The sequence below is a fragment of the Phyllobates terribilis genome, unplaced genomic scaffold (assembly GCF_046119375.1).
Source record: "Phyllobates terribilis strain yellow unplaced genomic scaffold, ASM4611937v1 Scaffold_15__1_contigs__length_34870131, whole genome shotgun sequence".
Classification (NCBI taxonomy): domain Eukaryota; kingdom Metazoa; phylum Chordata; class Amphibia; order Anura; family Dendrobatidae; genus Phyllobates; species Phyllobates terribilis.
The window spans coordinates 24,969,466-24,983,023 of NW_027362775.1; positions in this window are offsets into that span (position 1 = coordinate 24,969,466).

Here is a 13,558-nt window from a genome sequence, read left to right on the forward strand (position 1 = left end):
AGAGTACCCGTTCGGGACTTTGTTTGCGAGGCGCAGGGCAGGAGGGAGAAGACAAAGCACGGGAAGTCGGTCAAGAAAGGAACATACAAAAATGGGGTCCCGTTAAGCGCTTCTCATATACTAGAGAGAGTGCTGAACCCCTGTCTGGCAGTGCGACGCGGGAGGCTGACACCCGTACAGTGTACCTGAGGAACCTAAAAAGAACTGTGAGTAAACTCGGATGACTGCACTCCACTGCCTTTGTCAGTTATTTTCGCTGCGCCATCTCTCCTGCACTACAACCCCCAGCATTACCATCAACCCTGCACTGCCCTGCAGCAGAAGAGTTGGCTGGGGCCCGGTGGCTGGCTGGGGCCCGGTGGCTGGCTGGGGCCCGATCCATGTCTGGGGCCCGGTCCATAGCTGGGGGCCTGGCTGAGGCCCGGTCCATGGCTGGGGGCCTGGCTGAGACCCGGTCCATGGCTGGGGGCCTGGCTGAGGCCCGGGGCTTGGCGATCGGACGTGGCTGCGCGCCACTGAGGCCTGCCTGGGGACCGGTGGTGGTGGCAGCGGCAGCAAAGGAGGAGGAGGTGAGATGCTGCGAGTTTCTGTCTGGGAGAAGGTGCGGGATGGACTGGATGCAGGCAGTGTCTAGCTGCGGGCTTGGGCAGGTGAGCGGCGCAGGTTTCCGGTGTGTGCGGCCATCTTCCTGAAGCTGCTATCTACATGAAAATGGCTGCCCGAGCTTCAAGTCAGCGCATGCGCCGGCTCGGGTGGCCATTTTCCTGCGGATCACAGCTTCAGGAAGATGACCGTGCACACTGGAAACCTGTGCCGCTCACCGGCCCAAAGCCAGACACTTCCCGTATCAAGTCCAAACCGCGTCTGCCCCCAGCCAGACACCCGCAGCATCTCACCTCCTTTGCTGCCACCACCACCACCGGGTTCTTGAAGGAGGGAGGCCCCGCTATCTCGCTCCACCACCACCGCAGGTAAGCAGCGTTTGGAACATAAGTCGCACCCCCCATTTTCCTCCCAAATTTGGGGGGGAAAAGTGCGTCTTATGGTCTGAAAAATACGGTACATCTGAGTAAGCTTGATGCTTGTTAATCCAGTAAGCAAGCTTCTGTTTAAAGGGGTTCTCCTCCAAGAACGTAATAAAATGGCCCCGTCACATAATTTAAATGCAACCCTTTCTACTCGTCAGGACTGGCTGCACTCTGAAAAAAACACTGCTTCTGAGACCTGTGTGTCAACTGTCAGAAGCTGTATCGTACGCACACATACTTACATGATCTGAGGGGAAGCCTGTGACTGAAGAAGAAAATCTTCTCTTCAGCTGACTGAGCACAGATGACTGAGACTGCATACGAATATCCTTTGTATTCAGTCAGCCAAGAAGATTTCTTTTTTCTTTCTATTCTCTTCTCTCGATTTCTTCGCTCTTCCTGACATGTGACTAGGACATGCTGTGTTTGAATTGTGATTGCGATTTCATTACATTCCTGGAGCACCCCTTTAACAACCTAGTCTATGAAACTTCACTCAACTTTTTTTTTTTTTTTCTCCTCGCCAAAATTGGAAAAAAAAATAACCTGTCAAAACAGGATGCCTATCCTTTCGCTGTACCTTTTATTGTGAAAAGTAAATGATCCATCTGGAGCTTGCTCTTGTAGCCTTTATCATGTGTCCTGTTTCATCTGGTTTTAAAAGTAAATCTGACAAAAAGTACTTTTTAAAAGGGTGCAAGAAATGAACTGGATTTTCCTAGAAAGGGTTCACAGATAGAATAGTGTTAGTTACGGAAGCTGTCTTGTCCAGTGTTGCTATTAACCTGCAGCTATAGGGTTAATCTTCAAGTTAATATTGTTATGAAGGTTCCCTGCCATAGTGCTGAAAGTGCTTGCCTAGGAGAAAATGTAACTTTATTTCTCCCAGGAGCCTGGGACTTTCAGTCATGCAGGTGTATTAGTAGAAATGAGTCACTGCTCACAGCACTGAGCGGAGTGGCTGTGTCCAGGCCCCGGCACTGACTGACAACTAGCTTTGCACTGATGCATTGCTGAATACGGGGATATGCCATCTCTCTTAATGCTGTGAGTAGTGACTGTAATTGTTCCAGTAACGCCTGTGACGCGCCCCCTGGGCCGTGTGTGGAGGAATACCCGGAGCCGGGTCTCTGTGTGATGCTAGGGGTTGTAGTCTCCGTGGCGGAGACCCGGTCCCGTGGCTCAGGGTAGTCAAACCAGTGGCGGATCTGTTTACTTGGTTTTGTAATGTTTAAATGTCCGACTACGCCACCCGTGGATTGCGGTCACTGAAAACCGCCGCTGCGGGGCAGACCGCTGAGGCTGATGTTGTGTGCGCAGCAGATGGTAGTATAACTCCCCATGGGAGGAGTATAGCCTCAGGGCAGCGTGTGTAGATGGTGAGGGTTGTGGTACATGGGCGCAGCAGAAATAACTCCGTGCAGTGCAGTTCAGGGTCTTTACTGTTGGTAAGGAAGGAGGCCCTGCCGGGAGTACTGGCTAACATTAGAGGCCTGGTCAGTCTGTGAGCAAACAAGAGTCCCCCTGGCCAGGTGGAGGTGTAGGCCTTCCCATCTGATTGCACTCTTCCTGGCTACCCTGCTGTAGTCGTGTAGTAGCCCACGTCCCTGAGTGTACCGTGTGGTGCTCACCCGTAGGGCTGGTGACTTGGGTCTTTGGTGCCTTCCGCTCCGCGATGGCGGTGCCGGTCCCTTGCGCGTGACTTAGCCTCCGGGCTTTCTATGGCCAGAGGACCTGAAATCCCCTGCCAGGTGGTTTCTGCTGCTGGGTGTAGAATCCCCACAGCCTCGGACTCCGGTGTCCGGTTCTCTGCGTCTTCTGCCAGGACGAGCTCCGCGTCTCCAGTCCCTGGTCTTCAGCTACTGGCTCCTACAGAGCTCCTTGCTGCTGCTCTGTCCCTCTCTCTGGACTAGACTAGACTAACCCCGCCCTAGCTCCAGTTTATAAAGGGCAGGTTCCTTCCCTCCCTGGACTGGGGCAGGAGGTGTGGCATGCAATAATGCTCCTGACCAGGAAAACCCATGCTCGCTCTCAGACATGGTATTTCTACCACTGTGGCAACCAGACCCCTGGGGTGCCACATTCCCCCCTAGTAAATTTTAGTACTCCGAGACTAAACACATTTATAACAACATATATAAGCAATAACACAACAACATATGTACAAGGAGTTCAGTTTTTATAGGTCACGGCGCTTCCGTAACCAGGTGTCCATGTCACCAAAGATGCATTTTGAGGGACCCGTCCCAAACCCTCCACGTAGGCCCTGGGGTGGCTACAGGGCATAGATGATCCGGCGTTGGACCACGTCTTCAGCCACCTCCACGGGTTTTTGTTCTGTGGTCTGGCACAAAGGGGGCACTTAACAGGTGCAACTATTTACAAGGTACAGATCCGGTTATTCATTGTCTATAACCTGTCAGTCCATAAACCCTGTCAGGTAACTAGAGAAACATAATTAGTATTCGGGTAACAAACATAAAACATTTTAACATTTGCAAAATACAGGTATTTATCATTTCTTTTTCTAGATTCTCCAGCAAGCGGGCCTCTGACCCCTAGTGCTCCTGGTTGACCTACGTAACACACTATCTGGTGGTGTTCTTTCTGGGTCCCCTATTTCCACCCCTTGTGTAGTGGGCTCGCTAGTGTCTGCACTACAGGTGTTTGGGGATGTTACGGGTAGGCTGGGCAGCTTTCTGCATACTCTTTGGCATACCACGGGCACGGCAGGCTCACTACTAGCAGAGGGTTGATTCTCCTGGGCTGCTGGTATGGAATCTTCTGCCTCCGGGGCCGGTTGCTCTCCCAACACTACTTGCTCTTCTGTAGGCCCTTGAGGGGCTGGCTGGAGAAAGGTAAGGACGGGTACCACAATAGCGTTGTTAATCTGTGTCCAGGACCGGGGAAATTCTCCGAGTACTGTACTGACCATTTCTTCCCTTTCCTCTGCGGGTTGAGGGCTATCTTGGTCTTCATCAGTGCTTTGCAGCTGCTCGGGACACTTCTTCAGGTGGTCTCTGGAGACAGTGGCTGTGGTCTCTCCTCCATCCTTACTGGTAATGCACACTTTCGGATTTTCATGACTTGAGGGCAGTACTGTGTACAGGTCTTTCTCCCACTGGTCATCCAACTTATGGAGCCGCTTTTTCCTCTTCAAGACCTGCTCTCCAGGCACCAGGGGAGCAGCGGGAGGATGCTGGTTGTAAGTCCTCTCTTGCCTTTCTCTTGCTTGAGACAGACTTCTCTCAACACTCTCCTGCACTTTCCGGTACTGCTGCTGCCGTTCTGTATCCCAGTCTGCCTCTGGCGAGGTGTCCTCAGGTGTCAGGACTCCCATATCCAGGTCAATAGGCAGCTTACCAGGTCTTGCTCTCATTAGGTAAGCCGGGGTGCAGTTGGTGGAATTTACTGGGATGTGGTTATACAAGTCCACCAGATCAGGCAGTTTTTCAGGCCACAGACTGCGTTCTTCCAGGGGCAACGTTTTCAGCAAGTCTATCACCACCTGGTTCATCTTCTCACACAATCCATTGGTTTGGGGGTAATAGGGCATTGTCCTTATCTTCTTGCAGCCATAGAGGTTGCAGAACTCCTGGAAGACCTCCGCTTCGAAGGCTGGACCTTGGTCAGTCAACACTTGCTCCGGATACCCGTGTGGACGGCAGAAGTGCTGCTGGAAGGCTCTGGCTGCTGTTTGAGCTGTTAAGTCCTTGACAGGGACCACCACCAGGAACCGGGAATAGTGGTCTATGATGGTGAGGGCGTAGACGTACCCGGACCTACTTGGAGCCAGCTTCACATGGACCAGGGCTACCAGTTCTAGTGGCTGCTTGGTAATGATGGACTGCAGGGGAGTCTTCTGGCTGGCATGGTCCTTTCTTCTCAGGTTGCACGGGCCGCAGTCTCTGCACCATCTATCTTGCCCCTCTCATGCCTACCCAGAAGAACCGTTCACGCAACAGGAACTCCAGCTTCTTCCATCCAAAGTGCCCTGCTCCGTCGTGGTATGCCTCCAGGACCATAGCCGCGTCTCGTCTCCGGACCACTACCTGCCAGGTCAGCTCATGTGTCCGGGAGTTGACAATCCTCCGGCACAGCTTCCCCTTGTAGAGAAACAGTTTACTCTTCTCCTTCCACAGCTGTTTGGTTTCTTCCGGAGCGTCTGGGTCAAGGCGGGCACCAGCCTGTGTCAGCATCTCTTTTACCAGGTGGACGGCTGGGTCACTGTCTTGCGTCTCCTCCCAGCTGTAGTGGGGTAAGGGATTGAACGTGGCAGAGTGCCTGTCCCTTACACGGTGGGAATACTGGGTAATCCCTCGACGGTGGAACGCAGGGAGTTCAATCTCTTCCAGTTCTTCTGGATCTTCCACCCGTCCGGCAAGTTCAGCATCCTGGACAGGGCGTCTGCGTTCGCATTTGTGCGTCCCTCCCGGTATTTGATGGTGAACTCATAGTTGGGTAGGCGGGCCACCCATCTCTGCTCCAGGGCACCAAGTTTTGCAGGGTCCAGGTGTGTCAACGGGTTGTTGTCCATGTACACGGTGAACTTGGAAGAGGCAAGGTAATGTTTAAAGCGCTCTGTCACTGCCCATACCACCGCGAGGAACTCTAGCTTGAAGGAGCTGTAATTTTCAGGATTCCTTTCTGCTGGCATAAGCAATTAGCCGTTCTCTGCCCTGTTGCATCTGGGATAGTACGGCTCCCAGCCCCACGTTACTGGCGTCTGTGTGGAGGATGAAAGGCTGGCCGTAATCAGGGTAAGCCAGGACCTCATCCTCCGTGAGGGCCATCTTCAGCTGGCGGAAAGACTCCTCTTCCCGCTTGTCCCACCTGAAGGGCGGCTTCTGATTCTTGGTCTTTGACTGACTCAACAGGAGATCTTGCATAGGGGCTGCCATCTTGGTGAACCCGGAGATGAATCTTTGGTAGTAGCCTACCAACCCGAGGAACTGCCGCACTTCCTTTATGCTGGAGGGTTTTGGCCAGTCCTTAATCACTGTGATCTTATCAGGGTCTGGAGCTACTACGTCAGCACTCACCACATGTCCCAGGTACTGTACCTTTGGTTTCAGTAGATGACACTTGGAGGGTTTCACCTTTAGGCCGTAGCCTGCCAGGGCGTCAAACACCTCTGCCAGGTGTTTCAGATGGTCCTCATATGTTTTGGAACACACGATGACATCGTCTAGGTAGAGCAGGACCGTCTCAAAATTCCTGTGCCCTAGGCAGCACTCCATCAGCCGCTGGAAGGCTCCTGGTGCGCTGCAGAGCCCGAACGGCATACAGTTGAATTCGCTGAGACCCATCGGGGTGGTGAACGCGGTCTTCTCCTTGTCAGCCTCTGCTACAGGAACCTGCCAGTACACGCTAGTAAGATCCAAAGTGGAGAAGAAGTTAGCAGACTTTAATGCAGCTAAAGATTCCTCTATCCTAGGTAACGGGTACGCATCTTTGTGTGTGATACGGTTGACCTTTCTGTAATCGACACACATTCTCATAGTGCCATCTTTCTTTTTCACAAGAACTAGTGGAGCTGCCCAGGGGCTACAGCTGTCCCTGATTAAACCAGCCTCCTTCATTTCTCGCAACATTCTGATAGTGTGCAGGGGGTACAGGTCGGTATCTTCCCTTTATGGGTGGATGGTCTCCCGTGGGGATGTGATGTTCTACCCCCTTTACTTGCCCAAAGTCTAGCGAGTGTTTGCTAAAGACCCTTTCGTACTCCTGCACCACCCGGTAGACTCCCTGTTTTTGGTGTGAGGGAGTGGAGTTGGTGCCCACATGCAGCTTCTGACACCAGTCCTCCATTTGTTTCTTGGAGCCGTTACCCTCCTCTGGTTGAGATGGAGGCAAGGGTTCCACGGCCGTTTTGGTTAACAGTGAACAATTTGGCTAGTGTGGCATACCGGGGCAAGTATACTTCTCTTTCCCCAATGTTTAGGATGCGGACGGGTACCCCCCCATGGGGTACATCGACCACCCCCCATGCTGTCAAAATGGTGGGCCTACTGTCTGAGTAGACAGGTTCTACCATGGCTTGGTAGTCCCTTTCTCTTAACCCGATTGCAGTCCGGCACCAGATCACCATCTCACTCTTTGGGGGCATGGCGATAGGGAACGGGTCGCTCATCCTAACACTACAAATCTCACCACCAGACAGTTCTACCTGTTGCCTTTTCATCAGGGCTCTGATCTCTTTTTGTAAGACACGCTGCTGGCTGGAGCTGGCGTTCATCGCAACCTGCTGTAATATGACAGTTATCTCTACAAGACAATTTTCAATAACATTAGTACCCAAGGTTATCTTAGGGTGGCTTTCACGACAGTCAATGTCCACAATAATCAGTCCTTGCGCTGGCAGTCCAACTTTACCAATTTTTATGGTCACCTCCTTGAATCCCACCTACGGTACGGGCTGACCATTGCTGGCGATGATGCTCAAATCGTCATCTGGGTAGCGGGTAATATCCGAGTCATTCCAGTACCGCTTAAAGAGCACATAGGGGATGGTGGTTACTTGTGACCCGGTGTCCAGTAGTGCACTCATAGGGATGCCATCCAGCACCACGGGTAAAACCGGTCATCCCCCTACGTACTTATCACGTCAGCTCGATGGGCCTGAAGATCTTATGCCTGGGGATCGGCCCTCTGCCCCATGTTGGGCCCGTTTAAATGACAGTACCTTGCCATATGTCCTGGTTGGTTGCAGCGGCGGCAGATAGGTTGTCCGTCCTGGTCGTAGCGGTTGCTTGGCCTTCCTCTGGATGATGGGATCCTCCTCCATCGACTCCAAGGGACGTCCTCCGGACTGGAAGCCGGCTGGATCTTTCCTGGGGAAGACACCTGTAAAGACTGCACAGTTCTGGTTAGCGCGGCAACGCTTTTGGTCAGTTCTTGGACCTGATGGTGCAGGTCTGCAGCCGGGATTTTGTCCAAAGCCTGTGCATCAGCTCCCACAGGCTCTGCAGACAAGGGCGCCGCCTCCTGGTGGTAGGTGATAGCAGGGCGCCTGTGGGTTACAGAGCCACCTGGTGCCGGTTCTCGGAGCACCCAGATGGCCCTGTCTTTAAACTGCGCAAAGTCTAAATCAGGGTTCTGGAGGGAAATAACACGCAACTGGGTTCGGTGGGCGCTGGACAGTAGACCCTCAATGAACTGTTCAGTCAACAGCTTATCCTCATTCTGCACACTGTCAGGGTCTCCCTGCTTAATGGCTCTCAGGGCCTCCTGCAAATTGAAAGCATAGTCCCGTATACTGTCTTGTGCCCGCTGCTTGCATCCATAAAATTTTAACTTGATCTCTGCTGAGGTGCGGGTATCAAAAGTGTCCTTTAGACGGGCCAGTATTTCCTTTACAGTCCCCTTTCCCCTGGCTGACCAGGACTTTACTTCTCTTTGGGCTGCCCCGATTAACTGACCTGTCAGGATGCTCACTTTTTGTTCATCGGACAGGGGGTATACTTTGAATAGGCTATACAGTCTTTCTTTAAAGTCACTCAGGGTATGCGACTCCCCTGAGTACTGGGGTAACCATGCCGCTCCTGGGATATACGGCATCGTGAAAGGCATCACTGCGGCAGCAGCCGCGCTGGCGGTGGGAGCTCCCTCCATTCCTGGTGTCTTCCTCCCCCCTAGTTAACCGTGGCCTACCTTTCGTTGCTTTTTCTCTGTAGGCCGCGGCTCCGCAGTCGATCGTCGGGGGTCGAGGACCTTGCGTCGCGCGCTGGTGACGTCGGCGTCCGCGGGGCTCCTTCCAGGACCTTGCACAGCGTCAGTGCATAAGGTGGGGCTTCAGCTCTCGCGCGCTTTTGGTGTCCACGCCCCACTTCTTCCAGCGCGGAGTCCCGTAAATGGCGCCCAATGGCGGGAAAATGGCTGCGGATGGTGGGAAAATGGTTGCGGATGGCGGGAAACTTCACCACGGTAAGTATCACAGTCTTTCTTCAGGCACCCAGTACCCGGTGGTTGCGGGCACAAAATCCTGCTGACTACGCCAAAGTTGACGCACCCCCTGGGCCGTGTGTGGGGGAATACCCGGAGCCGGGTCTCTGTGTGATTCTAGGGGTTGTAGTCCCGTGGCTCAGGGTGGTCAAACCAGTGGCGGATCTGTTAACTTGGTTTTGTAATGTTTAAATGTCCGACTACGCCACCCATGGATTGCGGTCACTGAAAACCGCCGCTGCGGGGCAGACAGCTGAGGCTGATGTTGTGTGCGCAGCAAAGGGTAGTATAACTCCCCACGGGAGGAGTATAGCCTCAGGGCAGCGTGTGTAGATGGTGAGGGTTGTGGTACATGGGCGCAGCAGAAATGACTCAGAGTCCGTGCAGTGCAGTTCAGGGTCTTTACTGTTGGTAAGGAAGAAGGCCCTGCCGGGAGTACTGGCTAACATTAGAGGCTTGGTCACTCTGTGAGCGAACAAGAGTCCCCCTGGCCAGGTGGAGGTGTAGGCCTTCCCATCTGACTGCACTCTTCCTGGCTACCCTGCTGTAGTCGTGTAGTAGCCCACGTCCCTGAGTGTACCGTGTGGTGCTCACCCGTATGGCTGGTGACTTGGGGCCTTTGTTGACTTCCGCTCCTCGATGGCGGTGCCTGTCCCTTGCGTGTGACTTAGCGTCTGGCCTTTCTATGGCCAGAGGACCTGAAATCCCCTGCCAGGTGGTTTCTGCTGCTGGGTGTAGAATCCCCACAGCCTCGGACTCCGGTGTCCGGTTCTCTGCGTCTTCTGCCAGGACGAGCTCCGCGGCTCCAGTCCCTGGTCTTCAGCTCCTGGCTCCTACAGAGCTCCTTGCTGCTGCTCTGTCCCTCTCTCTGGACTAGACTAGACTAACCCCGCCCCAGCTCCAGTTTATAAAGGGCAGGTTCCTCCCCTCCCTGGACTGGGGCAGGAGGTGTGGCATGCAATAATGTTCCTGACCAGGAAAACCCATGCTCGCTCTCAGACAAGGTATTTCTACCACTGCGGCAACCAGACCCCTGGGGTGCCACACCTGCATGACTGAAAGTCGCCAGTATCGGGGAGAAATAAAGTTCATATTCTCCTGGGAGACTCGCCACCGCTGGGCACCTGCTAACCTGCAGGTTAATAGCATTATTCGACCTGACAGACAAAGAAAACCTGATCTTCCAATAGGTTTTTTTTTTTCTATCTAGATCTATTTTTTATTAAATAAACACTTCTAGAAATATGTATTAATAACTATGTAGAGAAAGAAAGTGGGGTTTAGGGGTGCTGGTGGATATAGTCAGTATTACTTGCAGCAAGAAGTGAGGGGCACCATATACCCCATAGGTAATGGATCATTGGTCCTCCCTGCTCTCCGTCTTCAACTTCGGTCACGTGACCAACTAAGACCTGACGCTACACAGGTCCTTATACACAGACGCCGCTCTACTTCCGGACGCTGCACGCTGATGCCGGAGTCTCCGGCCTGGACTCCGACATCCACCAGCTCCTGCCTTGCTCTGCCAGCAGTACACCTCTGCACTGCATCAGGAGGAAAGCCGCAACACCACGGATCAATAACTACTACTGCCTCACCAATGTTTTCAAGACAGCTGCCTATATAGGAACTTCCGCCTATGGTACACACTATAGAGCCAAAAGGCTCTCTGGACACTACAGGGAATTCTTATGCCTAATTCTAAAACTGAATAGTCAACCAATGTTTGTACCTCAGACTAACAGGAACAGGAATCCTGCAGCCAAAATACACCGGCCAACCAGCCCCCCTAGTATAATTAAATTTACCACCTAAACCAGCCAGTGGTAATTTTATTCTATATTTTATAAACTATATAACATCAGTACGAGGGATAAATATACCCTTACTAATTAACTCACTTCAAGTCCCTACAGGTTAACACAGTGAAATTGTGGACTAAACTGTGACCGAAGTAGTCATACTTACCATAGAACAAGCCGTTGGGTAGAACTGAACCAAATAGAGTTCACCTAATCAATCATCATTTCCTTACTGGTAACGTATTTTACCCTATCGCAATTTGTGTATTATATGTTTTGTCAGGTACATGTCTATTTGTCCAGATCATACCTAATGTTACCATTTAGTCCCCACAGTAAACTACCTCTCTAGCCATACAAACACAAGTGGCTCCCCGGAACACCAGGATCAATAATCAAAACCCACTCTTCAGCCAACTAAAACAGGTAATTATCTAGATTTACTGTGTGGCGCCCTGCTACGCATTGGTGCCACAGAACCCAGAAGGGTGCATGGATGGACTTCTCCACAAGAGGCCTTCACACATTCACACATCTCCACCCTACCACCTCACACCAGCAGAGGGAGCCCGTTAGGGATATATATATAGGGAGGGTGGAGCCAGGCAGCTCAGTTTGTGTTTTAGTCTGAAGTGAGTTCAGACAGGTCCTACTCAGACACAGAGAGGGACAGAGCTCAGAGTTGAGCTGAGAGCGTGCTGACGCTCAGAGAGTAGCGAAGAGGCAGCACGCTGGCTGCTGTGCTTAGGCAAGCCAAGGCCTACAGCACGTGTGAAGGCCTAGTGAGGGCCCTGAGTGGCCGAAGGCGAGAGGAGAAGGAAGAAGTAGTGAGGGGGCAGAGGAGCATACCAGGCTCACCCAGATATATATACCGGACACCGTCTCCACGCCTACAGGGACCCTTTACACCCAGTAGGAACCACCGGAACCCCTGGAGGACTACAGTTCCCAGGTTCACCAAACGCTGATTACAGTACCAGGGCTAGGAGTCACGGAGGCCCCAGCATCCAAGGAGAGTGATCTCCAAGAGAAGGCCCTACCACCGGATCAGCAGGTGCAAAGAGAGACAGTAACCAAGCTAGGCCTAGCTCCAGGCAGGTCAGAAGCTTAGCGAGTAAAGCCACGGATCAGGAGGCCCTATACCCGCTCACTGGGGAGAGTCCAAAAGTGCGCCCTTCGCCCGGAGTACCCTGGACCGTGCCTGCACCATCACCAGTAAAGGTACTAAAGCTTACCCCCGTGTGAGTGTCCGTCTTTCCTCCGGGACCGTCCTGCCGTCTGTCCCCTGCACCACTATCCATTACACCCAACGCTGCCCTGGAGCTATCTCTACTTGTGGAGAGCCACACCATCCCTGCTGCCATCACACCAGCTCCAGAGGACTGCTCCGCAGTGGCAGCACCCCTTAGCTGCATTCCACAGGTGGCATCACGAACACTTTCCCAAATCCCCTATAAACTATTCCCCCTTTTACTGACCGCCCTGGGTCACGGACCGGGCAAGCTACCGTGATATTCCCCCAGCAACCAGAGGCCCGGCTGCCGAGTACCCCACGGCCCAGGGGGCGCGTCAATTGTACTAAGATAAAAGAGGGGCCAAACAACGTCCCTTAATCCAGTTGTTTTTTCCCTTTCAGCTGGTCGCCCTGTATACAGCTGACCAGAGACGCCTACCTACTCTCAAATAGAACATACACACCACCTAATTGTGCTCCAGGTATATACGGTCCACTTCCTAAAAAGGTAACCTGATAACTCATCTGAAGCAGCATATTATAGCAATTGTATATACCCTTCACAAGTATCCACACGCCTTGGATCACTCAGAAAGACCCACTAAAGTGAACCTCAACCCTCAATAGAGTGGTACCTCATATTCTCAACAGCAAAAAATTCCCCAGCCAAGATTCCCCTTCCCTCCCCTCTGCCCATGCAATTTATCATCCCTATCTATGAATTTTAATTATTGCTTTCTATGAATTTTTACTTTTAAATTTAATAAACCGCTTTTATCAACCAATCCTCTTGTATCTTTCCTGAACTCAGTACACTAGCAAAGTAGTCCTTTAGCAAATGTATGAATAACTGGCTTGCGCACACTTGACTCTGCCCACTTACCAAGAGTCGTACACCATGTACAGTAGTCGGATTAATAGAAATATAGCACAATGCAGAGTTATGGGACTTGTTTTATGCAGCATGGAGATATGTCAGAAGAGCGGACAGCTAGCTGTAGACGACATGATACTGTCTTGTCGAATTCAGATTCTCATTGTTCTGCCATGTGGAAATAATGGTATCCTTCAAAAAGCAGGTGCGTTATGAATACAAAACACTTAAAGTGAACCTGTAAGAAAAAGAAAATGCAATGCGATCTGAGCGCACCAGGTTATAGAGAAGGAGGAGGTGAGCAGAATGATATGTGATTTTGTGAGAAAAGATTCAGTATAACCTGTGATTTATTCATTTATTTATAGCTCTGCTCTCTCTGGGACTTCCGGGACTTCCGGTCCAGTGGGCGGTCCTATCAGTGACTGACAGTTATTTCTCTATGCACACTTATACACAGATAGCTGTCAGTTATTGATAGCCCCGCCCACTGGACCAAACATGCCAGAAAGAGCAGAGTATTAAATGATGAAAACACAGGTTATACCTAGTCTTTTCTCACAGCACTATACATCAATCTGCTGAGCTCCTCCTGCTTTATAACATGATGCCTGCAGATTATACTGCTTTTTCAGGTGACAGGTTTACTTTAAGGTATGTGCACACAGAGTTTCAT